Genomic DNA, 27,789 nt, shown 5'->3' on the forward strand with positions numbered 1-27,789 from the left:
TACATATATGTGCATGTATTTTAATTAAGATGTCTGCAGAAAACAAGTGTTGATGCTTCCAATTAGACATAGTTACAATTAAACAAACAGCACAAAAGGCATTTGTCAGCTGCAAACAACAACAGCAACGACAGCAACAGCAATAAAATATGCAATTATTTTGGGGGAAATGCTCTCGAGCAGTACAGAGCCACTGGGACTGGGACTGGGACTGGGAGATGGAGCTGCCAGCCAGCTACCGAAATTTGCACAATAATCGTAACAATAATTGCATTTAAAGCAAAGCCAAATATGTTGAGACACCGCACGACACCGCAAAATATGCAAGAAATCCCTCGAGTCCTGAAAGGCATCCGCCAGCCCCTGCCACTGCGTGGAGCCTCGTGTTGCTTTTAATTATATTTTATGGAAATGGGAAATAGGAAATGGAAAAACTGCCTTGTTCCGACTGCTGCTGACAAGTCATCTTTACAGCAGAAACAATTCCCCAAAAAATACTCGTATGTTTCTCTGCATTTCCACAATGCCCGAACAGGTGTTGGTTTGACCAACTCTCTGCCAGAATGCAAATTGCTGACAAATTTCCCAATATCACTCCCCCGGGGAATCCAGGCATGCTGCCCCCTATTATACATGCGCTTTCAACTGCACGGAAACTAGTTTTTCATGACTTATAAATGCCTTCCCAGAATAAGGTTTAGCTTTTGATGCCTGCCCGGCTCTGGGCAAGGAGTAAAATATAATTATTATCGCCCCCCCAATGAATATCCTTCAACAGAAATGCCTGTTCTGGCTTAGTTTCCCATGAAATTTATACCAAAAATATTTTTTAATAAAATAAATGAATATTTATGGCTGAGCAAATGGAGTTGGCTTGATTTTACTGGCTTCCGAATCTGTTGATGTTCCCCCCAAAAAACACACAACTTTTGTGCAGTTTTTCTGTTTTGTGGCAAATAGGTTTCAGATTTTCCGATTTGCACAGATTTTGCGGCTCACTCGGGGGAACTCGGACCAGAGAGCATTTTGTCGTTGAAGGGAAGTGCATTCTATTGGGCTCTGGCTCTGGCTCTGGCTGGCAGAGGAGTAATTGCACAGCACAGCCAGTCAAAGGAAACAATTTTGCACTCTTTCTGTTTATTTAGCTAGGCAAATAGCATCGAATCAAACTCAAATGTGGATTAAAGATTATTGGCAGCAAGTTTTCGTGCCTCATCGGAGCAAACATCATCAGATGTGCTCCTGTGTTTGCTCAAAGGAGAAAGTTGTGTGGCAAAAGTAATCAACAGGCGGGAGCCCAAACAAAGTTTACTCAATATTATTCCTCAATAAATTTCTTAAAATAAAGCAAATGAAAATATGATTTGCATTAAATTTCCACGAAAATATCCTCCTCTAGCTAAACATTTCCCTTGGAACTTTCCATGCCGTTAGGAGTGCGTGACATGATGCAAAAAGTTGTGACAGTTGCCAGGCAGCCACCGCCACCGCCACCGCCAGTGCCGTGCCTCCAGGAGTAAGCCCCGTTAACGCCTTGACACAAACTGTCAGATAACGATGACGATGCCAATAATGTTGATGCCTTTTTCGGCGACTCTGTTCGATGTCGCCTGGCTGTTTAAAACGCTGTTTACGACTCTCTCTGCCTCTCTCTCTGTCGCTCTGTCGCGGCGTGTGTGCTGATGTGTGGGCCTGTGAAATTGGATTCGAGCGACAATTGACAAAAGTTGCCACCCCTCCGGCCCCCCTGCCCCGAAAAGCTGTCAATCAGAGGGCAAACTTCAGACTCCGCCAACAACATAAGCGACACCATCGACCCAGGACTGAGCCGAGGCTGAGCAGCCACTGTTGACACTCGCGATAATGATGTCAAGCGTGTTGTACTTAACAAACGCCACTTAAATGTAACGAATACGGTACGGTGCCACATGCCACATGCCACCAGCCATAGAGATCTCTTCGACTGCGGGCCCCAGCGATTAACGCCCCAGTGGCGTGAATGGAAATAACTTTTTTCCCATCGACTGTTCCACTGTTTGGCGGCTATTGAGCCCGAAAATTGCCATTTAAATGGCCTTTTTCCAGTGCAAAGTCACGGAGCTATGATTTATTATATCCACTTGTTGATCTCTTTTTGTTTGGGGGATCACCGATGATGATGATGATGATATGAGCATCTTCTTTGGAGCATAATTTGAAAGAAAGTCTGGGAGTGACTCGGTTTTCTCCAAGGGAAACGAAAAGCCAAATCTCAGCTTTAACATTCATGAATGGAATAAAACCAAAATACAATATAACACGGAAAAAGTGATAAACATTCGGCAGACATTATCAAACAGATGTTGCCACTTCCCAGTGCGGCAGGTGGCAGGAGGCAGGAGGCAGGAACCCAAAGTGAAGACGTGCTCGACGAGTTCGGGTGGCCCGATGATTACCCCAACCGAAAATAAAATAAAGAAGTGTATAAAACACGAAGTCAAAGGTATTCCATCCCCACAAGTGGCAACATATGTGGCTGAAGCACGGCACAGCCACTGCCACAGCCACAGCCACTGCCACAGCCACAGCCATTTATTGACACAAGATTGTCAAAACGTACCTGAGCCAATGGAGGACGAACACGTTTCGGAGCACTCCCCGGGACTGGGACCGGGACCGGGACCAGGTCGACGTCGACATCAATTCAATTAAAATGGAGCACTTAATTTTATGCCAAGTTCGCCGCACTCAAAACTCTACCCTCCACAGCCGTAGCCGGGTATCCGGGTAGCCGGGCGCCCGGGTACTACCTCGGTACGGGCATGATTCCGGGTCGATGGCAAATCAAAAAGGAATCGCGCAGGCAGCTTGTCTGAGTGTGTCCTGAAGGGTGTCCTGGAGGACTGGAGCAGGAGCTGGAGCTGGTTTCGGTGGTAAGCTTGTGCCGTGCATGCGATATGAGTCAATAATATTGTAACAGCTGTCTGTTTGGATCCCTCTGGTCCCACCTGCTCCGTCCCCCCTCCTCGTGGGCTGCCAATTTCAAATGGAAATTTAAATGTACGACTACCCAAGGCAAAGCAACGGTAAGCAAACACAAACACCAGGACACCAGGACACCGGGAGACCGGGAGACTGCGGACAAGGACGAGTACACGGACCAGAACACGCACTCAGCCATGGGCGAATGGGTTTTCGGGAATGAGTCTGTATGCAAAATGGCTGATAATCAAAAGTACCGCTCACTATTTGACAGTTGATTTGGCAGGAAACGAGTGCATCACAATGAGGCAGGAGGACTTGCGCCTGGACCTGGACCTGGATCTGGTGCTGCAGCACTCAACGCTGCGTATACGTAATATTTGAAGAGCCATCAATGCAAAAAATGGTGAATCAGTGTTTTTACTGGTTTTATTATTTGCACATTTGCACCGAAAACTCATTCGCATCTGCTTTTCCTCCAACGAATGTGGAAAATACCAAAAACCGAATGAAATCGCACAACAAAAAGGAACAGCAAGGAGAGACAGTGTGTCCTGCTGGCGGATGGTCTATGAAAAAACCATTTAACTCTCACACTGTGCACTCGCAGGCAAAACCGGCACACCGCACACATTAAACATAGGCAAACACAGGCAGAGGACACTCGCCCAGGAGCTGTGAGGGGAGAGGGGGAAGCAGGAGTCACACGCTCGACAAAATGCGAATTTGTGGCCTGGCCCCCGGCAGACATCCTCTGCCCCAATTCGAAACAGAAGGGAATATGCCCCAGTTGAATGTACTATTTTGTTGCACACATAATTAAAACGAGATCAAGAGGACTGGCACCTGCCATGGCATTTGTTTGGGATGATTCCTCAATGATTTTGGTTATTAATCCATTCCTGACTGTTAATTGTAATTGCCTTTAATCTTGTTTATTTGAATTTTAAACCACTTCATTCATTAGTTTTCTATTGAATTCCATCGCAGTACGAATATTTTCTGTATTTGCCACTCACATGATGGTATCCTATGGTATGATCCTTGGCTTAGCCTCTCCCCATTCCGTCTGGCTCCAAAGCCCATTCTACAAGCCACAGTTCTGGTACTCCAACTCGCATTTAATCTGATTACCTAGTCACTTGGTTAATTCCCATTAATGTCAGAGCATCTCAAGTGCGTTTATCACATTATGTAGAGCTTCCTTTTCCTGAATTCCACCTCTCCGTCTCTCTGTCTGGCTTATCCTCTCTCCCGTCTGCAGAATCTTCTTTGTCGCATTTTTGCTTTATTTTTTTTTTTTAACTTCCGAAACTACTTTTGTCTCTCTGTGTCTCTGTCTCTCTGGTTTCCGCCTCACCTCAACCAAAAACAAAATGAGAGTTAGGAAATTCGACTCGAAAATTCGTAGTTTCGTAGAGCAATTATATGGCAAAAGAATCTCCGTTTAAGACGGCACAAGCTGCCGGGGAAAACACACGACAATTTGTTTTCTGTGTGCGTGTGCACATTGTGGGGAGGGCGGAGGGGGGAGGGGGGAGGGAGGAGCGAGGAGCAGCACCAGAGATTCTCGCTGGGAGATAGGGAGAGGGCAGCAGCGCGAATTCCCTTTTAATTGGCGCTAATTAAAATTAAAAGCTGCACGAAATTGAATATGAGGCTGGCTTCCGAGTCCCCCCTCCCTCCCCGCCCCCCATTTCCAGACTCTATCAAGCAACCAAAACTGTTATTACTTGCTTGTGCTGATGTGGCAGTATTCCCCCCCCTACCACCGAACCACCCCGGAATCCCCGAAACTTTCCATTTCGCCAAAAGCATTTTGTAATTGCTGTTGTTGTACTTGTATTTTTAATTGCTGTTTGCTGTGGCGTCCGTAAAGTTTTGTCGCTAATTTGTTGCGCCATTTGCACGCAGAGTGGAAGTCGCTCTCACACAGATACGCGCACACACACACACACACACACGCGTACATGCGGAAGCAAACACGCATCCAGTGCTGCAGTCAACCGGAACCGGAGACCCCAGGCTTCGCCGTGTTCGAGTATGTGTGTGTGCCCTGCAGCTGTTTAGTGCCAAGAAATTGAATTGAATTGAATTGACGGCGGCCATGTGCATAAAAGTTGACTCTCGTTCGCCTTTTCATGGCCACGCCCCGAGAAAAAAGTTTGGAGTACAAGTTTAATGACTTTTTGGTGGACTTATCGCCAATGGCTGGCCACAGAGCCGCACAAGCGACATGTGATTGCTGCACACAAATTCGAGTGAAAGTTTGCCAGAAATAAGCCAAACCGTTGCCAGAGGAACGTTGCACCAACAAATGGGCCAGAGAAATGCCGTTGAGTGGTATTGGATGTGCATGTAAAGTGTCTGCCGAGTGCGTTTCAATGGAATACACTTCGAGTGGAAGCAAATCAATGATGAAAAGATGAAAGTAAACGGCTTGGCATGGCAGGAGAATGGGGATACAAAGGAGTTTAAGGAGGCCAACAGCTTCAATGGCCAAAGGATTCAAGAAGTTGCCAAAAACGCAAGCATCCGCGATTCGTTTGCCAGACACCTTCTAGGTGGCATATCTCATTTAAATGGGTCCCATTTTTGTCCACTTCTTAATCAGAGCACATCTAGTAGACGTCTGCCACCTACGGCTGTTTACTCAGATTAAAAAACAAACGGAGAGAACGAGTCAGTCGTAACGTAAGCCGCCAGAAGCAAACTTTAAGCTTAAGCTGTTTATATTATTTTTCAATTTCAGAACCTGGCAAAAAAGGGTTCGATAAAGCGGCAGAGACAGAGATAGAGAGAGAGGGAGAGATAGAGAACTTTAAAACAAAAGAAAGAATATTGTCAATGCCAATCAGAATGTCAAAGTGCAACTTCTAAACCGGAATAGAAAGAGAGAGAGGGAGAGAGAGAGGGAGAAGGATAAATAAAAAATGAAGGAGCGGGTGTGCTGGGGGCCAAATGATAAAACCTAACCAAGCAGCAAATGCGGCAAATAGGATTAAAGCCAATCTTCTACAGCAGTCCCGGCCGTCGGGGGATATACATAGGTATTAACAAATATGTAAGCTTCGTGTTGGGGAACTGCAAAAAAGGTGCGCATCCATTCCATTCCGACAACGAAAGAGAAAGAGAGAGAGAGAGAGTGACAGAGCGAAAGAGATGGGGCGAGAAAGTCAAACGTATGTTCTAGAACTGCCAGGAATTTACAGTTAACGAAGCATGAAGTGGAGTTAGAAGCGGGACAAAAGGCAAGTAGGGGGGGGGGCACGGGGCAGATGGCCCCACCGCCAGATAAAGGAATTCAATCGAAGCTACCAAGTTGACAGACTGGAGCGTGGCAAATATTTGGGAACCAGAAGCAGAAGCAGACGCAACAGCAACAAAACGAATGACAGGAAAACCAAAACCCAATCGGAGACCAAAGTGCAAATATTGCCTGGGAAACGCTTTGCTGTTTGATTTCCACAGCCATGAGATTATCATCAGAAAACCATTAGAATTTTTATTGAATTCCGCACGCATACAATGCCCACGCTCACGCCTTGTACTCCTTCCCTTTCCGGGTTATCCAGCAAACCCGATACCACCAGCCAGTCACCGCAAGGAGCTAGAGATGGGATACAGGTATGGGTGGAACAGAGAGCGATGGGATGGGAGGAGTTCCTGGGGGAACTAATCCACCAATCCGTGCCATTAACATGATTATCCCACATCACGATTACTCGATTTCCATTTCCGCTCACGCGCCCATCGCTATGACAAGTGTGCACACAGTCGATGCTTTCCTTTTCCTCCCCCCAATATTGACACACGCGAGCCAAACACCAGGACGAACAGCAACAACAACTAAGCCGCATTGAATTATGTGCCTCGGGCGGAGGGACAGAGAGGGACAGAGCGACCCACCCACCGGGAGACAGGCACCGACCGACCGGAGAGTATCCCAACACTTTCACGCGCATTTTCGTTAATCATTTGGGATTAGTTGCCCAAAACAAACTTCCGCCTCGGCAACGGCATTGTTATTGGATTCGAATTGACTTTTGTGTTGGGCATTTCAATTAAATCACACGGAGGATACGAGGGGGGTCCGAGGAGGGTCCTTGCCGAGCGCCTGCCGCAGAGGGCCTGGTCCTGCAGACTGTGTCTGGCTGTCAGACACCGTCTGGTTAATCTTTTATAATTAAACTGATTTAGCCGCATTAGATACTCCGCATTGTAGGGATACATGGCCTGGGGGGGGGGGGGGCCTTTGACTTGTTAGCATAATTACCCATTAATATCGTACATTCTCATTCACGGCCTAATGCAAACAGATTGCCCACGTGGACACTTGCCGCAATTTACGGTGCTCACATTTAAACCCTAATTGAAATTTAGTTGTCCTTTTGCCGGAGGAGCTCATTTCCTTGGACTTAAATGAACCCGCAAATGCAAATGCAAATGCGAATTCAAATGGAAATGGAAATGCACTTGCACTTGCACTTGCCATTGCCATTGCCATGTCATGGAATACACAATCAGGCTTATTTGTGGACATGTTTCGGGTCAATCAAAGTAGGTCTTCCGTTGATTAATTCCATTGTGTGTGTGTTTATGATCCCTTTGAGGAGTAACTATAAGTAGAATCCTCATCCTCCCCGTATAAATGTTTCTGTTTGATCCAAAAATACCTTTCCCCTGCAAATTAAAAGCAAATATTAATAAATGAAATGCCATCCAACATCAATCTCAATTCTCTTACAATCCGACAGAAAATCTCTGTTGATGCGTTGACCATTTTGCAAATTAAATTTATTAAAAGTTTACCCAAAACTGCCTCTTTATAATTTTTGTACAAACAATTCTTCATTCGAAAGCCGCAATGCAAATTTCAATTACAGAAAGCACGACTGGCAGATATATGGCCCAAAGACGATGGATTGAATGTGCCTTAAATTTATGGTACATTTAGTTGCCAAATGCAAAACAATCTCCAAGTTCAATGACATGCAAAGGCCAAGACCGAAAATCCGAAAAATATAGAAAAATGCAAAGGCCAGGACCTTCCAGTTGCACATGCATCTTCCTGGGAAGGAGCTCTCGAGTTGGCAACAAAATTACCCAGACTAATTCAAGGGGCTTAGCCAGACAAGAGAGCGAGCAAAAGGAAATGATAAAATTGCCAAAATGTAAGCAAAATACTATATATGTGTATTCTATATGTAAAATTTAATCCACTCGGGAGCCCAAAAAGCAAAAGCCAGACTGGAGACTGGAGAAAGGAAGCGGCACTCTCCGGCTGAGCTTTCACTCGAGCATCGACAGCATTTTCAGTTGCTGGGAAATTTATTATCATATCGATATGCGTAATAACTTGGCAATAAAAATAAATCTCGGCCCAATGCCATAAATATAAAAACATCAGCGCAAATGCCTTATAAATAATATCGTTTACGAGTACTTCTTGCCTGATGGAAATGTTTGGATTTCAAATTCATTTTCCCGAATCGAAGCAAAAGTTAAAATAAACAAAAAACGAATCACAAATGAATTGGGGGTCGGAGGAATGGGCATTGGGGGGTAGCAATCATCATGGACCAATGCCCAGGCATGTTTATTGAGCCAAAAATCTCGCAATTGAAGGCACAGAAAATTTGCCGCTAATATGAATATTGTCGTGAAACGGAAATGAACAAATGTTTTGAGCATTCCATGGCACCACCCACCCGCACTCCCACTCCCACTCCCATCCCCGTATCCCCGTCTCCAGCAAAACCATCAGCAATGAAGCATGCGAGATTTCATAAGGAAACAAAATGGAAAAGAAAAGACGCACAGCGATGAGGAAAATCGCATAGCGAGTGCCGGGGTAAATGTATTTCTTGTTGATTGCCTTGCCCCACGCCGCGTCACGATATTGATAGCATTGAAGGGGGGGGAGGGCCATGCGGGCGTTGCGGGGGCAAGGGCAGGACTCAGGGCAGCGGAACTTCAATTTCATTTGATGCAGAAAAATTGCTGCCAATACGTAAGTGCTCAATGGTAAATGAAATAAATAAACGCTCGAATCCAATCCATGCTTCCACAGAGGATATTCGCAGCTCCTTGCATATGCCTCGGTTTTTGGGGCACTTTGTAAAAAATGATTGAAAAATTGCTTTTACTCTGGCATAAGCAAATTATCGCAGAGAATCCATGGGGTTCAGGACAGGTCAAGTGGCCGATAAGCTAACAAATGGGATTCCATGGCTAACTAACCGAAAGTAAACCATTTTAATGGCAACACTCTCACGTCGTCGGCCTCCTGGGCATCCGGTCGAATTATCTTGTGAGTTATTAATATACGAATGCAGAATTTTTGGCCACAGCTAAGCTGTCGGACAACCTACAGCCCCAGACACAAAACACATGTCATCGCACGCACAGATTGAACAGATTTCACAAGCGACGACATAATGCATGACTCTCACTCCGAGAGCACAAAGTACACAATATACTATATATGTGTGTATGGATTTTACGAGTAAATATGTGTACAAGCAAAATATTGTTTGCTTGCATAGTGTTTGGAAAAGGGAATCCTGTCCTAGACATACGCGTGCACATATGTTGTCGGAGTCTTAGTCGTAGTCCCAGTGCCAGTACCAGTCCCAGTCCCAGTGCCAGTGCCAGTGCCTGTGTTTGTGTTCTCGTCACATGTGCACTTGAGCTCTTGAGAAATTAATTTCAAGTGGAAACATTATAAGCCAAAGGGAGACGGCGAGAGGGCTATGGAAAAGCAAACAAATATTCAAAATACGGGCACAGCAGACTTAAGACCTGCCACGACAGCTGTAGAGTTTGATAAGCCCGCTCCCCCCCTGCCCCCTCCCGCCTACCGACTCGAGTATGACGTGACGACTGGCATTAGCTCGATATAACCGGAATGCAAACACTCGGAGGTGCCGAAGAGCAGCAGTAGCCCCAACCGAGGAGCTTTACTCCTCAAATGATATGTAATTGTAATTTATTTGTACCTGGCTTTGTTCTGTTATACAACAGTGCCCTCTAGGAATCACAAACAGGAGGCACAAACAGCTGATTCGCACAACTTATGTTTCTTTACGTTTGAAGAGCAGTCCCTCTGGGAATCACATTAATTATGCACCTAGGTTGAGTGCAAAATAGTTGCGGAGCTCCCAAGATCAAATCATTTGTCAGGGAGATATACACTCCCAACATTACGTTGAATCATCTTTGATATGCCCCAAAGGTGTTTGTGATTAGCAACACGGGAATAATGGGCGTATACGCCATAACAGGCATCACTTCCCCTGGCATTACTCATACGCCGCGTGGGCTGCCAAACACTTTGAGCTCCTTAAGAGGCCACTAAAAGGCAAAAGTCATAAAGGCAGCAGCCGTAGCGGCAAACGGCAAAAACCAAGGAAGGAAGGAAGGAAATAAGTGAAAATGAAAATGAAAACGCTGAGGCCGAGTGCTGCCGCTGCCGCTGCCAGACAAGTGAAAAGGTGCAGTCGGAAAACACGAAAACAGGCAGGCAGCAGGTCCTGCTCCGTGGCCGTGTGGGCGGGCTAAGTAAAGCAACAATTATGCCTAAGAGGAAGACAGTCGTCGTCGGTCGACAGTCTTTGGCCTGACGGATAACAAAAACACTCAGCCAGAGTACGTCGCGCCGCCAGTCCGAAGAGCCGCTGAGGCCGGTGACGAATTGCTGCTAATTTATATGTACGTATTTTTCCAGTCCGCCTTTGTGTGGCAGCCACATTTTTTGTACTTTGCCGCACTGTTTGAGGCGTGAAAAAACGCACACAGCGTGGAGAAGAAAAATAAATAAAACATCAGGAAGGTTACAAGTGCAAATAAAATAAACCAAAAATAAAATAAAGTACAAAATAATTAAAATAAAATAATTATGAAGAGGAACTAAAGGAAATTTTTAAACAGTTTTGGGAAACAATTTAGCAAAACAGTTATTTCCTGCTTACTTTAACCCACAATATAGTTATGTTTCCTAAATTTGCACTGTAGTGATCAAATATGATGAGGATATTAGTACTCAATATTCTATAGGGGATTTCCCATATATTAATCAGTTTGCAATTGATTTGATTACTTTGAAATTGAATGTCGATTTTTTTCCACCAAATGGTTGGGTATTTCTGGAATACTTTCACCCAGATTTTACGATTGAAAACCCAATCAAATCAGCACTGCATTGCGGCTGAAGAAAATTTTAAAGTTCGCGAAGGATCGAAGGCTGTGTTACTTCCCCAGAACTTTATCTTTCCCACCGTTTTATTCACCGGCTTCTTGTTACTGCGCTCCAGCATGTGTGGCAGGTTGACGTGTGGGGGGACCCCTTGACAGCCTTTCAAGTAGATGGCTCAGTGGATCCAACAGAGTGTCTTCCATATCACAATCAGCCTTCTACCAATAGATGCATCACGCCAAAAAATGTTCGATCTATAAGGAACACTTTTAATCTTCGTTTTTGTTTTCTAACCGTCGCAACGTGGACTCTCTGCTGATCAGATTGGAACCCCCCTCTCCTCCGCCTAGTCCAGGGTCTGCTGAGTGCCACTACTTCACTACCTTTGCTGACATTTCGCTATTTTGGTATTGACTATACCCTTCTGAAACACCTACCATCTTAAGACTTATTTGTGGAACTAAATAAAAAGGAAACAATTGATGTTTAACCATTTCAATATCCTACGACGCGTCGTCGGCCCCCATATAAACACGTGCCACTAGATGCCCCATATATACGGGGGGTATACGTGGGTGCAGTGTACACACGCCATGCGAATACCTCGCTAATCCTGTCTGCTGAAATGAGTTGGTGGTGTTTGCTCTGCCCGAGGGCCGGGTTACTCCCATTTCTGTTGGTTGTTATTCTGCCGACGCGCCTTGGGGAAATTAGTTTTGTGTGGTTTGCTTTGCCCGGCCACGCCTCATTTCTATTAGGGATTTTACTACTTCCTGCCATTCCCACAGCATAGACATAAACTTCGTTTCCGCTTCCTGCGTGTGTGCCTGTGTGTGTGCCTCTGTGTGTGCTTGCGCTTTTTTACGTTTACTTTTATTTTATGGAAATTTCTCACCATTTATTAGCGGCAAGTGCGAAGCGGAAACGTTTCACTTTTTCATCTTTTTTTGGTCCTTTTTGGTTGAAGAGAGGAGCGGGCTTTTGGTTTTATTTTTGGCCCACTATTGTGCGGTTTTTATAAGAGAAGTAGGTTCTAGAATTTAGTTGGCTTGGAGTCATATGAGTAAAAAGTGTTTTGGGAATCACTCTATCAAGAAAAGCAATGGTTTTTGGGCACGGAAGCCGTAGAAAGGTCACCCCGCCCAAAGCGGCTTTGGTATTTTCGCAGAAAAGGCTGGTCACACTTGAAAAATACAGTAAAGAGAAAGTATCGTACTTCTTGCTGATGGTTTTCTTCTTATAAGACCCCTACTGTGTGTATTTATCGCTCTATGAAATATGTTTTCCACATTTCTATCTAAAACTTTTCCCCACATTGCTTTAAATTCCCATAAATGCATCATATTGATAGAGCGAATACGGAAGTAAACAGAAAATATATTTTATTGCAAGCTTATTTTCAAAAGTTTTTTCTTTCCAACGACAGTTTATTATTAGGCATGCCACCACCCGCCACCCACCCACCACGCATGAAACATAAAATATTTTTGCAGACACCATAGAATGCTCATTTCTTTTTCACACACAAACAGAAGTTTTTTCCGAACAAGTTTAAGGAATTTTCTATGAAATATTGCTGCACATTTGTTGCTGCAGTTTGGCCACCGACTGTCGCCTGGCGACAAACAAAACAAAAACAACGCCATGGACGAGGACGGGGACGACGACGACAGCGACAGCAAACAGGAGAGAACTGAGGAAAGTATTTGAAAACACGTAGCAAACATCAAACAAATTGCGGCGGAATCCTTTTAGCCGAGCTCCTTTCACGCGCAACGACAGGAGCTTCTGCTGCTGCTGCCGCTGCTTCCGGCTTGCCTTTGCGTTATGGCAGGACTTCCGTTTCGGCTTTGCCCGCTCGGGCTGCTCCTCTCCAGAAATTAATTCAAGCAGCAAAAGGAGCGCGTTGATAAATTCTGAGCGAACTGCTCGCCCGGCCACTTGCCACTTGCCACTTGCGGGAGCAAACAGCTTTTTATTTACTCAATTCTCAGCATGCCACATGCAGTGCAGTTCTTTCGAGGCCATCAGCCAGCAGCCAGCATTCTCCCAAATTTGTATCCCTCATGTGCATTGAATAGGTCACACGCTGTGAGCGACAGGGTCTGTGTCTGTGTCTGTGTCTGTCTGGACCTCAGACCCACACATGTGCCTGCTGAGGGGCCAAGGTCTGGTGCCAGGTCCAACAAAGTTCAATGTCTTACGAGTTTGGGGCGACTCGCACGAGAATAGTTTTTTGTGGATACATCATTAAAAGAACATTACTTTTTAATGGTTCCTAATCTATATGAAAATATGATGGGGGAAAACATTTGGGTGACCTTTAAAGCACGTAGTATCACATTCATTATTCTTCAGCATGATAATTGGGAGTAGCATGTGCAGAGACTCCGTGACCGTGTCTAAGAGGTCATCTTGGTAAATCACACAGGTATCATCTGCCATGGGAGCCTCTCATGGAACACTCGTCATAGCTGATGCGGTAAAAGGTTGTAAAACAGTTCCTTAATTTCCTCTACCAGTAAAAAACATATCATTCTTTATCCGCAGAATTATATTCAGGCTTTAAAATGCACAATATCACTTATAATATTTTTCACACAAAAAATGAATAATTTTCCAGAATTATGCCACAGAGATTTACTTAATGAAGCGATTCAGGCGAGGCTAGAAAAAAGTTTCCCCTAATGAAAACATAACCACACACGAATGGAACCATTTCGGTGTGCCACAGAAAAAAGAGCGATAGAGAGAGAGCCAGAGAGAGAGAGGAAGGCTATAAAGAAGAAAACTTTTGCCCCTGGTCAATATGTGTGGGGGGCTGTGGGGGGTGGGGGGTTTGCTGTGGGAGTGTATTATCCTGGGAGATGTCCGAATGCCAAGCTCTTTTGTATGCTTGCCAATAACTCAAAGTGCCAGAAAAAGAACGGCAACAGCAGCAGAAGCTCACAGGAAAAAAGGAAAAAATTAAAATGCTTTATCTGCCGCTGAGCGTCATTTACATAAAACCGATTTCTGGCAAGGTTTTTCGTAGCCCCCAGAAAAAAGTGAACCGAACACAAACTAAACCAAATGGAAAACTTCCAAGAGAGCAAAGGAGAGAGAAAGGGGGAAATTTTTAAATTAACTTTATGATGGCTGAGGCACTCAACTGAACAAGCACATATGACAAGCAGCTTAAGCGCCTGCTCCTGCTCCTGCTCTTTGTGTCCCCACGATATCCCTAGACCTCCGTTCTTCTGGCTCCCTTCAGTGCTCTCCGTGTTGCCACTTAATTAAGGCCATTGCTCCCTTGGCCCCGGGGCATGCAAATGAAGAGTGTGACCAAGCGGAGAGCCTGGAGTGGAGAGTGGAGAAAAAAATCATTTTCTATTAGCAGGCAAACAATTTTAACGCCGCAGTGTAATAAAATTGCCTCCATCCAGCGCAGGGAACTGGGTGGCGGGGAGAGGCGACGGCCTCCGCCCCGTACTTATCAGGACTGATAAAAAGCAATAACGGAAAAATACTTTTCCCACCCGCACAGGAGCGGCAGGAATAAAGAGTAAGTAAAATCAGGCAAAAATGGCCCAGGCAAAGTGAATTTTTCGTAACATCCCCATACACATCCGCATCCACATCGACATCGTGGACCCCCTCGCACACACACACACACACACACACTCGCACACACACAAAACGTTTAGTATGGAAATTAAATTTGCATAAATAAACGTCGACATGGGGGAAGGCGACAACGAGAACGACAGTGCCAGAAGCTGGATAGAAGCCCCCCCCTCACAGTTCTAGGAGCCGCCAGGACAATGACAGGACAAGGGCCTCGATAGTGCCTGGGAACGGGGCAGCTCTGCCAACCAAAGAAATCTCAAATATGTGTTCGAGTTCTGCATAAAATAAAATTAAATATAAAAAAAAAACAGAGCAAGAGCCACCGGAGTCTTCGTGCAACCGCACACAAAATAAATATCAACAAAACAGAGCAAAACAGAGCAAAATAAAATAAAATAATGTTTTATAGCCGAAGTGAAGTGAAAGAGAAAATAAAATAAGGCAAAAGCAAGCCACAAAAATTGTTGTTTGCGAGAAACACAAAGTGCATTTACAATTTGAGTGCAAGACGAGTGCGAATGGGAGATCAGGCCGGGATTTCGTCCATGGAAAATGGAAATGGAAGTATTTCAGAATGCTTTTCAATAGGTTTTTGCCCTGCCAGCTTATTGGTGAAACTCCAGCAGCAGAATGTGTGGCTTTGCCGAAATCAAAATGGCAAATAGTGCGAGGCCAAAGGGGTCAAAGCGTTTATAGAATATTAAGAACTGGCTAAACTATCTATGAACCCCACTGGAGCATAGAAAGTGTTGAGGAAAGTGCTGGAAAACTACAGCCTGATGACTGAATATCCGTATCCGTCAGCAATTAAAATTACGCCTCATTAAAATCCATCTTTGAAACATGATCGTTCGGCCGGAAAATGTATTCCACTTCCCTTGAACTTTTCCCATATTAATTTCAAATTGTTTCTAAGAATCAACAAGTCTTACACTCATAAATATGAATGAAAAGCCCCACCCAATGTTCCATTACCATCAACCACCGAAGGACGAAGGAACCTATTCCCAATTATGCCAAATAAATCGAAATGCATAATTTTCCGCAATTAAAATGCCATAAACAAAAAACCGTTTTGTTGTGCGACTACGCACGAGTATATCCCCCCTGACAAGGCCTTGCACATGTGTCTGGAATTACGTTCATTACGTAATGAAGGAAGTGTATTGGGGAGGGGGACGGGGGACGGTATGCGTATGCGGGTCCGGTGTCTGTGGCAGGCATTAAGCCGCCGCATTAAGTTCATTATGACAGGCCCGGAGAACAGTGCGAGTACAGCCACAGTGTAGCGCTAATTTCCCAGAGCTTAAAGTCTTCATTATTTACAATGTCGCCAAAAAATTGAGCCGACGCCTGCCACAAGGCCACAGTAAACATTACTCAAGCTTAATAACGGCCTGGTGTGGCAGGCGGGGCACGACGGGGCCTCTCCTGTAGCACACCTTGACATATTTTCGCCCTCCTTCTGGGAGGAAGTGTGGGCACAATAAATAAACTAAGCAAGCGCCAAAGAAGCCGCAGAATCTACACAAAAATCTGCAAACAAATGACAAACAAGAGCAGCCAGAGACAACTAAACAACCAGCCAAACAAAACCACTGGGCGACAACCGAAAGGACCAACACTGTGTCCTGTGTCCTGTGCCCTGTACCCTGGCCCCTGTGCCCCTTCTCCTGTTCCTCGCGGGAAAACTCTGCTCAGAGAATGTGTGGATGAGAGAGAGAGAGCAAGTGAGGCAATTTCCTCTGGCCAAAAACACTGCAAGGGCGAAACGTGGCCAACTTTGCCAGTAATAAAGGATGTTCTGGCAATCAATTTCCACTGAATCGAAAGCAATTCCAACTATTTGACTGCATGAGTAGCTCAAGGAATCCAGGAAAAAGTCTCTCCAACCCTGAGCCCTGAAATCAGTCAAAACTTTCGCCGAAAGCGTTTTCTGGAATGCCAATATAATGTTTCTGTTTTAGTGCCGCCCAAATGATATTCATGTAAATGACTTTCGGTTGGGGAGGGACGTGGCCCAGCCCCAGCCCAGCGGCAGTGGAGCCTCACCACCATCTCCCCGACCATCTGTAATTGCCCCATGTTGCGGCGCCCGTTTCCCAATGCACTCGTGCTCGTCGGTTTGCAGTGAGCGTTTAGCAAATATAACAAACAGCCTCGGCATATAGATACGGCCTATACCTATATGCACTCGCATGGCTTTGAACGGCTGAACGGCTGAACGGCTGGGCAGGTGTGTGTGTCCATATGTGAGGCATGCAAATAGCAGGGCAACACAATTGCTTAGATTAGTGTCCACAGCCAGGGAGCAGCCAAGTTGCTGCTACTTGACTTGGCAATAATTCGCCGGCAGTGTTTGGATGCCAGTGTGTGGTGCCCCCGGGATTAGCCAAAGCCCGGGACAGGTGTAATTTGAAGTGGCCTTGATTCGCATCGATTCGGGCCCTGGGCCCTGGGCCCTGGGCCGGCACTTGCGTTTCGAATCCAATTTTGCAAACCGAAAGACTCGAAGCGTCCTCGATGCCCAGGCCTCATGCATTATTCAGCAGGTAAAACGCTTTGACAATCCCCACTCTCCCAAAACATATCAAAATTTCATGTGTATACAACACTCTCGGATCCCCCAGATCCCCCCAGATCCACCACCACCCCGAGCACTTGATTCCATCGATTACATATTACCAATACCAGAATTTCTGATGAGTGGCAATTTTGCAGAGCCATTTATGTGTTTAATTAATAATCGACATCGTCTGCTGTTTGCACAGTTTTTTCCGTATTGTATTTTCAATTGTTTCCCTGCCAATTAGCGATAAACATGTTGAGCATTGTGTTCGCCGCGAGCGTGAACTGTTTTTTCCATATGCAAGATTAATTGCAAATAATTACTATATTCTATGCGCAGCGCGTTTAATGAGGTGTGAACCGCCGCCATTAACTTTTGTTTTATTTGCGTTAATAAGGAAATGATTGGGGAAATGCTCGTAAAATAAATATAGAACCTTCCACTTGCCTGAACCTTCAAGAGCACACCCAATCCTTCCAAGAATACAGCTCTCAATTGGTTCCACTTTTGGCAATTCATGGAAAGGAAATTAGTTCCTAGGAACAATCTTGAGATGTCAATTTCCGTATAAAATACAGATACTCAAGCCCGCTTTTCTTGTGAAATTTAAATACAAATATACAAAACTTACAAAGCATTCTCCAAGCTCGTAAGGTTCAAGATAGGACTAGACAGATGTCCATCAAAAATGCTGATGGGCCACATGTTGCCTCTGTAGAACCACAGCCCAAATATATCACACGGAGACAGATAACATTTCTCAGTCACTTCAGGGAGGAGAACTCTGTCTACCAACAGAAGGGGCAGTGACAGAAGCTTTACAGTGTTCGAAAGTCTGTCGGAAGCCATCCACAGCGCTGTAGCCTTTTGCCGAACGCCATCCACAGCTCTGTGGGGTGCACGAATGCCATCCACAGCTCTGTAAAAACTAGTCAAGCAGCGGAAAAACCAACGTTCAACATCCATTCCCTCACCACTAATGTCTCTCGGCGGTGACATGTTAATTTCAAAAGAAATGCCACTTGAGTCCCTGGCGCTGGGGTGGAGACGTGCTGATTGGGGGGTTGTGGGGTTGGGGGGAAAACCTTCCAGTTCTGCTTTGTTTTTGCAGAGAAATCCTCTTTAATTTTGAACAAGAGGCTAATTTTCCAGAAATTGGATTTTGCAACCAGCAGAGACCCTCAGACAATTTTGCTGGAATGGAAATGATTCGGAAAAATTAAAGAGAAACAAACCAGAACCAGAACCCTTTAAAGCATTGGGGGAAAATGCAGACGAAAATTCAGAGGAAAGGAACAATAAATTTCAAATTATCAGAGAAAGAGAAGGACCCAACCAGGACGGAGCCAGAAACTTGGTCACAAGGTGCACAAAATCATTTTTACCATAAAATTTATTGCTTTTGGGTCTGGGCTGCTTTTTCCCCAAATATTGCCGCACACACCACCCCCGTCCCGTCCCCCACTTCCTGTCCCAGAAGTGAGGAAAAAAAGTGTTTTATAAACCTTCAATTGCTGTCAATTTATTGACAACATGTCGCCGCAGCTTCCTCTCCACTCAAAACCCTGAGGCGACAAACAAAAAAAAAATATGAAGAAAAGAAGCTGACGGGAAGCTCATGTGTGGGGAAGACAAAAGGGCTATGACCGAAATTTGTTTGCCAGCCTTGGGGCCAAAAATATGAAGAAGAAGACGACGACGGTCCTGGGATCCTTTTATTCTTTACTTTTGCGATGTATTCTGTTTGAGCTTGTGTGAGAAATGCGAACAATTTACAATAGAAATTGCTGTGTGTGCATTTGGATGACTCGTCGTGTACGCAATCAGCGCGCGATTGCTAAAAGCATCGACAACAGCCCCGAAAGCAGGGAAATCTTCTGCTACCAGGTGATACAAAACAACAACAGGAAAGGAAAGGAATATGGCCAAAAAGTGGTAGAAGTTTGGATGCCCTGCCTATCAAAAGGGAAAGAAAAGATGGTGGCAGAAAACGCGGATCGCATCCTAAGATGATCCTTTCCAAGCTTGGAACGACTTTCGACAAGAGTTCCCTTTATTTCTGTTGTTTACGAGTGGGTTATGCATTCCCAGAGGTGTGATTCTTGCATGACCTATTGTTCTATAATATCCAGAAATTAAACTCCTCGATTAATCGCGAAATTAAGGCGCAGCTCAAACCCATGTACCCTCTCTTGTAGGGCACAAGAAAAAAGCGAAAACAAATGTTATATTTTACATTTCAATTGTTTTTTATGATTGCGCCCAAAGTGCACACGTACGCCGGTTGACAATTCCCGATGGTTGTCGTTGTTGTCGATGTTCCTGCTCCTCTGGTTATCGTTTGGTTGTTGCTCTTCCTCCGGCTGTCAATTTGGGTGCCGTGCGTGTAAATTGCCGAGCAGCTGGTCGATTGACAATCTCTACTCATGTGCTCGGGCCTGCCTGTCTGTGTGCTATCAGCATTTTTGCTTGATTTTATGGGGCATTGCGTTGAAATTGAAAGTGAAAAATGCCTTTCAGGTGCTTAAGTGATGAAGTGCCAATTGGTGCTACCCGCCCCCGCCCCCGCCCCCACTCCCTTTTTGACCCGCTTCTTTGCCATTTGGCTTGGCTTTTCCGCATGTTTTTCCCCTGATTGCTCTGATTTCGGTATTTTTCTTTTGTTTCAATATTGATTTCCTGTAAATTATTATTTTTATATGTTTTTTTGGTCGGTTCCGTTTGTTCTGTTTGTTTCGTTGGGGGAATTTGCGTGCACGCTCCGAAAAGTAGGCAACAACGTTTTATGTCCTCGCGGATATGTGGGTTAAACATGACATGCATGTGAATAGGAATGTTCCGAGCCAAGTGTGGCCTAGAGCTGGGGTCAGGAGTGGAGTGGGATTCGGCAGGAACATTTAAGGATTCTCTAATTATGCTAGGAACCATTTGGGATTCGATGGACTCATGGAAAGTAATAGTTTCTTTGGGAAAGGGGAAGAGAAAGGTTATATTCAGGACTGCAGTTAGGGCACTTCCAGTATCCCTCGAACTGCCAAAGCAATTTGTCAGCCACTTCCATAACTCACTTATGCTACTCCAAATCAACAGCATAAAAATGCAAATTAAACTCCAAAGGTTGCGAGAAGCAGCAGCAGAGCAGCACAGCAGCAGAAACTGAAGCGAAATACAGACATTATCCACCCGGCAATAACAAGGGCCTGCAGTGGGCCAACTCCCAAAAGTACAGTTACGTCTTCAGAGCCAACTACTAAATTAAGGATCCGGGCCATAAAGAAGCGCCAGAAAAATGACGATGAAGAGGGTGCCACATAGAGCCAGTCGCCGGCGAAGGAAGCCCGAGCAACAAACAATTTTACAACTTAAGGCTCGCGCTTACATAAAAATAAATTTCTTATTTACATAAAGAAACTTTTAGGTTGCCATCCAACAAACAAGAAAATAAAATAAACAAAAATTGTGTGAGAAAAATGTAACAAAAAAAAACTGAAATCAAAATGAAAACCACAAAGCGAAATTTCTCCAAGCTTTCAGGCGTTGAGGTGCCAGCAAACATTAAAAGCAACAACTAGATTTGCATATTCCGTATATTCGGCTTTTTGCCTTAATTTGTTTGCTCGGAAAATACACCCACACACCCCCACACACGCACACATCCTCCGCCTTGTGAGCATATGGCGGCGGTAAAGAGAAAAGCGACTCGCACGTTTATTTGTTCAACCGCTTAGCAGACGGAGATCTAACAAAGTTTAGCCTCACTGGATATCAAATGTTTGCTTTAATATAAAAATGTAATAAATTAGAACAATTGGGTACATTTTTTGGGAACTGGTATGATTTATACTGCTCCCCAGAAAATATCTTACAAACAGCTAGACAATTTTTAGCCTCAATGTTGATGAAATATGTGGTTAAATTTTGCATGCAATAAATTATATCCAACACATTTATTTTTTAAGCCAAAATTGATTCCTTATCTACCATAGTTTTCAGCAAAATAATATATTTTTCCATACAAATAAATAATAAATAAATAAATATCAAAACAAAGAAGGTGGCAAAATCCAGAGATGGCAAGGCTTCACCAGCACGAAAGTCACGAAAGCAAAAATCTTTATGGAAACCCTTTACAAAAAAATAGTACTTTGTAACTTTTCACTGCTCTCAGTATTTATTTACAATCCGAAATCAGATAGACTCGGCCTGGACTTATCCTTAATGAAGCACATTTGAAGGCCACTCTGCCCCTTTATAGGCCGTAGGTCCCTGCCTCTAAAGCCCTGATACCGCGTTCCTCTCTATTCTGGACCAACGACGAACAGTTGTTGCCTGGTAACCAGGCATTAGCGCTAACGACGCGTGTGCATGTGTGCATGTGTGCATGTGTGAGGGGCTCCTGTAGGGCCGTGCGCGCGTGTGTGTGTGTGTGTGCTTTCTGTATCTGTCAGGGTGTTCGTGTTTGTGTTTGCATCTGTGTGTGGGTGTGTGTGTGGGTGTGTGTTTGCGTTGATGCCTATTCCCAGTGCAGCATTTGGCTGGTCCGTTGATTTGCTTACTCTGCCAGACGCAGACAAAAGTATATTTAGAAAGCCAGAGCGGGGGCAATCTTTCTCGTTTTTTTCGTTCCATGCTGCTTTGTTTTTTGTTTGGGGCTCGTAGTGCCCATAAATATTCCGGCATTGTTTTGCTTTATTATTTTTATTGTTATTGTTTTCCCCCTCCTCAGATCCCACACCAATCCCCCGCCCCGGCCCGTCAGGCGATGGCCTCTTCAGAATTTATGTTGATTATTTTTATGGCGCGGTCGCTTGGCGGCCAGTCGTCGTATCAAAAGCAGGAAACTAAAGCCCGGCAATATGTCAATATACGTATACCCATACGGGTGCACGGCTGTACGGCTGTACGGCTGTTGTTGGCGTCCGGCCGTGTTTAGCGTTTAACATGACAAATGGCCACGCCCTACGGCTTAGCGCTGGTGTTGCCAATGAATAGCAATTTATTCCCATACATATTTAAAACGGCCAACAAAAGCGGCCACCATAAAAGCGGCGGACAAGTTTTCGCAAATGTTTGGGAAAAGCCGGGCAGAAGCTGCGTAAAAGTTGCATAAAAGAAGAGTTGGAAACGGGCCACAATAAAACATTGTATTTTAGCAGGAATTATCCATATGATTCTTGACTTGTTATGATCATCCATCAGTCAAAGAATTTCGAAGAATGCTTCCTCCCAGAAGAGTAGATTCTTTGGAAAACCTGTATCTTCGGTTCATAAACATACATCTTGGATAATCTTGGATAGCCATTATGCATTCAGTACTTCAAAATACTCCCAGCTTGTCCCTTACCACCGCCCACACTCTCCATTAAACGTAGACATTTCACTCGGGCCCCGACCAGCGTTCTGTTCAACTCCCGGTGACGCATAAATTGCGTGCACAGAACCCACATACTCGTACTCGTATAGCGCATAGACACGCAGCCACGAAGATGACACATTAACAGGCATCCGCACACAATTTTGAGGTTAAGCCCCACACAGATACTGGTACTCGTACACCCCCAAACGCACACACACGCACCCCAACACAGAGAAAGAGGGGGACAGTGGGGTGGATGGCATCATGGTTGGGTGCATACCAAGTTCTGACTAAGCCAGGACCCCAGCAAGTGGCTTACCCAGCTCTGTTCCTGTTCCTCCTGCTGCTCCTTGGCGGTCCCTCCTTCAAGGCAGTGAAAACTCGTGCGTCTGCGGCACGACCCCGATGCTGAATGCTGAATGCTGATTCTTTGTGTTTGGATCTCTGCTTTTGCTATTTTAGTAGCTGGCTATTAATATTTTACTTTTCCTTCTTTTCGTTTTGTTAACTTGGCCCGTTTGCTTGTTTGTTTGCCGCACTGGCTGACGCCCTGTCGCCCTTTTATTGTTGTTGGCCTTTGGAGCCTGAAGATCAACATCCAGAGATGTGGCACATAGTCATCCTTGTCCTTGTGCTCCTTGTCCTTGCCTTGTCCCATTCGGTGTTGTCGTCATCGCTGCCATTAATACGCTTAACATGGGTAACATGATAAGCCAACAAGTGTGTTTGTCTAGGTTTTGACTTGATTTTGATGTGGTTCGCCATCTCCCCGTCCCCCAGGCCATTCCAGGGCTTAGCCTTGACTTGGTTTCCCCGAAAGATTACCTTCAGTCGTATCCTTTTCCTCTGACGCCTTTATTTTGGGTAGAAATCGATTTTGCGGCATGTTAATGTTGCCAGATTTTCAATCCCTGAGCTGAAATTAATTGCAGTTCATTAAAAACATTACAAGCCCCCGTCCGACCGCACATGGAAAATCAATTAAAAGCGTCGTCAGATAACAAAACATTTGCACAGCCACCGCAAATCGTGGCCGCAAAAATATAGCACAAAAACATTTCCGAATTCTATTGCCATTCCTTAAACCCCCCGAAAAAGCAGCCACACAAAAACCAAATGGGAAAACCCAATGCTGATCGTGCCAATATTAGCACTTTATTGTGGGTGTAATCACAAAGTCGACTAAGGGATACTTAGCCTCTTCGACTTTGAGAGGGCAAGCCATCTGGGAAGTTGAATATAATGTTGATTCAGCCAGTAGCCTAAAGCAATCATCATCATAAGTTCTTTCTACAATACCCACAAGCCCCATACTGGATACATATACCCCTAATACCTTATAAAACAAACCGAGGACCAACCGAGTAATAAAATATAAATTTACAAAATGCATTTATGTCCCCGACAGATAGTAGAGCAAACCATTTGCACTTGTTTGCCTTTGGGGTAATATAAATATTATAAATATATACAAGTGCCAGTATATAAATATATGTATAATCTGTACGGAACACAGGTACAGCAGCCCCATGGAGGAATACTTATATGTAGAGATAATCCCCAGACCCAGACATGCAGACACGGGGTAAACAAGCGACTGAACAGAACCAACACAGCATCGAAGGGACAAAAAACTACGAACAAAGAATGGGACAAATTTGCATTTGATGCGCGTTTTCCTCGGCACACAGACACTGCACACTCGTCCACCCACGCAGACAGACAGACAGACAGGGGGGAGGGGGAAAGCAGACCTTTGCAGGGCTAAAAAAACACACCACCGATATACATAAAATATCGAGTTCAGCATGCAGAATTCTCTGAACTGAACTCTTTGTGGAGTACACGCTCACGTGCATCTGAAGTGCATAAAAATTGCATTCGGCCAAGGAAAACAACAAATATGAAAAGCGAGCATGTGTTAAATCTTTAAAAAGTCAGCGCGAGATTAAAATAAAATACATCCCAGAGCTGGGAATATGCAGCGACTGAAATGAATGATGAATAACTTAGCTTGACGGCTTTTAAGAACCGGAAAAGCACTGCCTCGACTTTAACTAAACGTGATCCAAAAAAAAGATCCAAACAGATGCTTACCTCGGTTCCCATCCTGCATCCTCCATGCGGAGGGGAATGCGAATGATTTCCGTATCTCTCCCCTGGCAAGCATCCGCCTGTGACCGGCATTCATCAGCAGATGCAAGGACACCTGAGTTTGACACACTTTCACTTTAAGCCAGTTGTAAAAGCGAGAAATTCACAGGATTAAGAGCCGTAATCCGACGCCTCCTCCAGCCATGCACCACCGCCCATAACCACCATTCCGGGTGGAGCGAACACAGTCCACTTGTGCAACGGAGCGTTTTGGCAGCGACTTAACAACATTTTGCATTCTGCCCCACTGTCATCAGCCGTTGTTGGAGGGATGCCTTTTCCTCTGTTGCAGATGCAACGGCTGCAACGGCTGTCGTTGTTTCCGTTCCCGGCTCTGGGGAGGCACATTTTGCGTAATCTTGTTAGATAATTACCGTGTAGGGGCTCTGTGGTTTCTCTAGCTCTGCTCTGTATGCAGCTCTGTCTCTGTGTGTTTGGCAGTCCAGGTCGGTAGGCCATTTCAATTGCCTTGCCATCCAGCCAGCCAGCCATCCAAACAGCTGCCAATCCTCTGTAGTACCATGGGCGGTGCACCGCCCCAGTTTTTGGCCCCAACTCGACTGTTTCTGGCAGTGGAGCGATTAGCAGAGCCAGCTCCCTTTATGACCAGAGCCATGAAGGTCCTGAAGAACTTTCGAGGTCATTCACTGGTGCTTCGCAATAACCAATACTTCCTCGAATATAAACCAATTCAGGCGCTCATAAAGTTATTTAAATTAAATGCTCGCACAATATAAAAATAATTTTGTTATCTAAAATCCCGGAAATGATTTTCCAGCCGGATATCCATTTCGTAATCAATTTTAAAGCTCGTATACACTACGTATACGTAATATATACGCATGAATGTATACGTGAACGTAATGAAGCGTCATGAATAATACAGAGCCGGGCGGTAGTCTTCAATTTAAATTCAAATGATTCGACATCAAAAATACTGAAAACCAATTATGAGCAAATGTCAGGAGACTGCCAATAATCACCATTTTAATGCATGAATTTAGCTAAAAACTAATTTATTTATTGACCGATTGAGTTGCCATTTTCTTTTTCCAAAAACCATTTCCATTATGCAGTGTCCGTGGGTGTTAATTTTCATTTGAAGACCAAGTCCAGCTGCAGCTTTTCAAATGGCCATCAACGGTCTCGTTCCTGCATGCGTTTATTTATGTGAAATGAGCAAAAGAAACACCAGACCGGGGACGGCTGATGGATTGGGTGGTGTGGATTGGGAGGAAATGGGCCGACTTTCTGATTGAATGGCGTGCGTTGCGTTTCTGCTCCATCGATTGGAAAACAATTATCACAATTATGATGAGAAAAAACTGTAGAAATACGAGATATTCTGTGAGGGTCACGCACTTAATTTGTTTATTGTTTTATATTTTTTGCTTTCCTTTTTTTTGTATTCTTGGCAAAACAGTTTTTGCACCCATTTTCCACTTTTACTTTTCGCGCTGCTGGCAATTTACATAATATAAATTTCAATTATCTTTAATGCGCTTAACTTCGGACTATGGCTCTCAAAAAAACGGGTGTTTGCGAATTAAACATTTCTAAATGATTTTTGCATACAATTTATGCGAATTTTTTCATAGTCTTTTCATTTAATATTTATCGTCTGCATCGTCTTACTCATTATTTATTTTCTACTCCACAGGTTGCTTCATATCCGGCATGCTACTGCGCTCCTGCATTGTCCTGCTCCGTGGCTTCTGAAAATGTTCTATAAAAACCATATGGAAGTTATTCTGTGGGACCTACTTCAAAGGTTAGTCACAGGCCACAGCAAACCTGGCCATCCCAATTCTCGGGCTACTTGATCTGGAAAATTCTTTACAATATGAACGATCTTAGTCGTCCTAGAAAAACACTCCACAAAAATGTAAGTTTCCAGAAAACTTACAATTTTAATGTGGATCTAACAAACGAATCAAAGCGCAATTGAAACAGTATTCCCGATCATCCGTGGGGCCTTCTACATCAAAGGCACTGATTTCGGGAATCTTTCACATGGCTCGTGTTCCTACTCCTTACAGATATAGACCATTGGTTGAAAAAGGACGAAATCTGGTGGCCCAACACTGAAGAAGGCCGCTACCAGGCCAAGATGCGGTGCTCGGTGCCTGTTTTTCCTGTCTTTCAAAGGTAATTACCCTGCATAACAGTGGGACAGGCAAGTAAAATATATCTCTTTTGCTAATACATAGACTATTGTGCTCACCATCAGATCAACCACATTGAGTAGGTCGACTTCGTCATACCAGTTAAACATTTCGATCATATAAACGTAACAACAAAGGCACAAGTAGCAGTATAAGAGAAACCACAAAATGATCATATTGAAGACTTCAAATTTTGATGACCTGTATGGCTCTGGACACTAGATAGATATAGATGTTACATATGAAGCATAGAAATAGCGAAATTCCCAGAGTTTTTAGACTTTAAATCTTTAAATAATGATAACCATTCTTTTGAATTTCCCATGTATTCCGGCAATGAATAAATTTCGCCACAAGTACCATTGAGCATATTTCCCATTACCAGCAATTATTTCTATACAAATAGAATTTCAATTCAAACATTTCATTCACTCAGAATTAAACAAATTCCTCAAATTAATAAATAAATTCAGTTTAAAGTGCTCCCCGGTTGTAGTCCCCAGTGTTTATTTCATTTGCAATTTCAAATAGTTGACTAAAACTTTTGATTTGCTTACATTTACAATTTTAATAGTTTTTCAATTTTTCATTGAATTTGTATGACTTTCCCAGGGCCTCCGCCCCCGCCTGCGCCTCCCTCACACCCGTCAAACTTTTGACGAGCAGGAAGCAATGGCAGAGAGCTATGTCAGGCTGATGCCAGGCGTTGGATGTTGCCAGAGCCTGGCCGCATAAATATTTTAGTTATTGCACACCAGACTTTGCTGTCACAGTGGAA

General features: G+C 44.4%; 2 long non-coding RNA genes across 2 annotated transcripts in view; one reads left to right on the forward strand and one right to left on the reverse strand.

The window, feature by feature from the left end:
- Window positions 1-27,144, forward strand: part of LOC113565721 — a 35,199-nt gene extending 8,055 nt beyond the window's left edge. The window contains exons 2-4 of the long non-coding RNA XR_003408742.1: window positions 26,507-26,617; window positions 26,886-26,994; window positions 27,077-27,144. This is a non-coding gene — a long non-coding RNA (uncharacterized LOC113565721). The remainder of the gene's footprint in view (window positions 1-26,506; window positions 26,618-26,885; window positions 26,995-27,076) is intronic.
- On the reverse strand, window positions 26,550-27,115 carry LOC113565722. Its single transcript, XR_003408743.1, has 4 exons — window positions 27,071-27,115; window positions 26,753-27,003; window positions 26,641-26,680; window positions 26,550-26,572 (listed from the first exon to the last, which is right to left on the reverse strand). It is a non-coding gene; the product is annotated as an uncharacterized LOC113565722 (long non-coding RNA).
- Window positions 27,145-27,789: the final 645 nt, after the last annotated feature.

Source organism: Drosophila persimilis, unplaced genomic scaffold (assembly GCF_003286085.1).
Source record: "Drosophila persimilis strain 14011-0111.01,24,50 unplaced genomic scaffold, DperRS2 tig00000191-arrow-pilon, whole genome shotgun sequence".
NCBI lineage: Eukaryota > Metazoa > Arthropoda > Insecta > Diptera > Drosophilidae > Drosophila > Drosophila persimilis.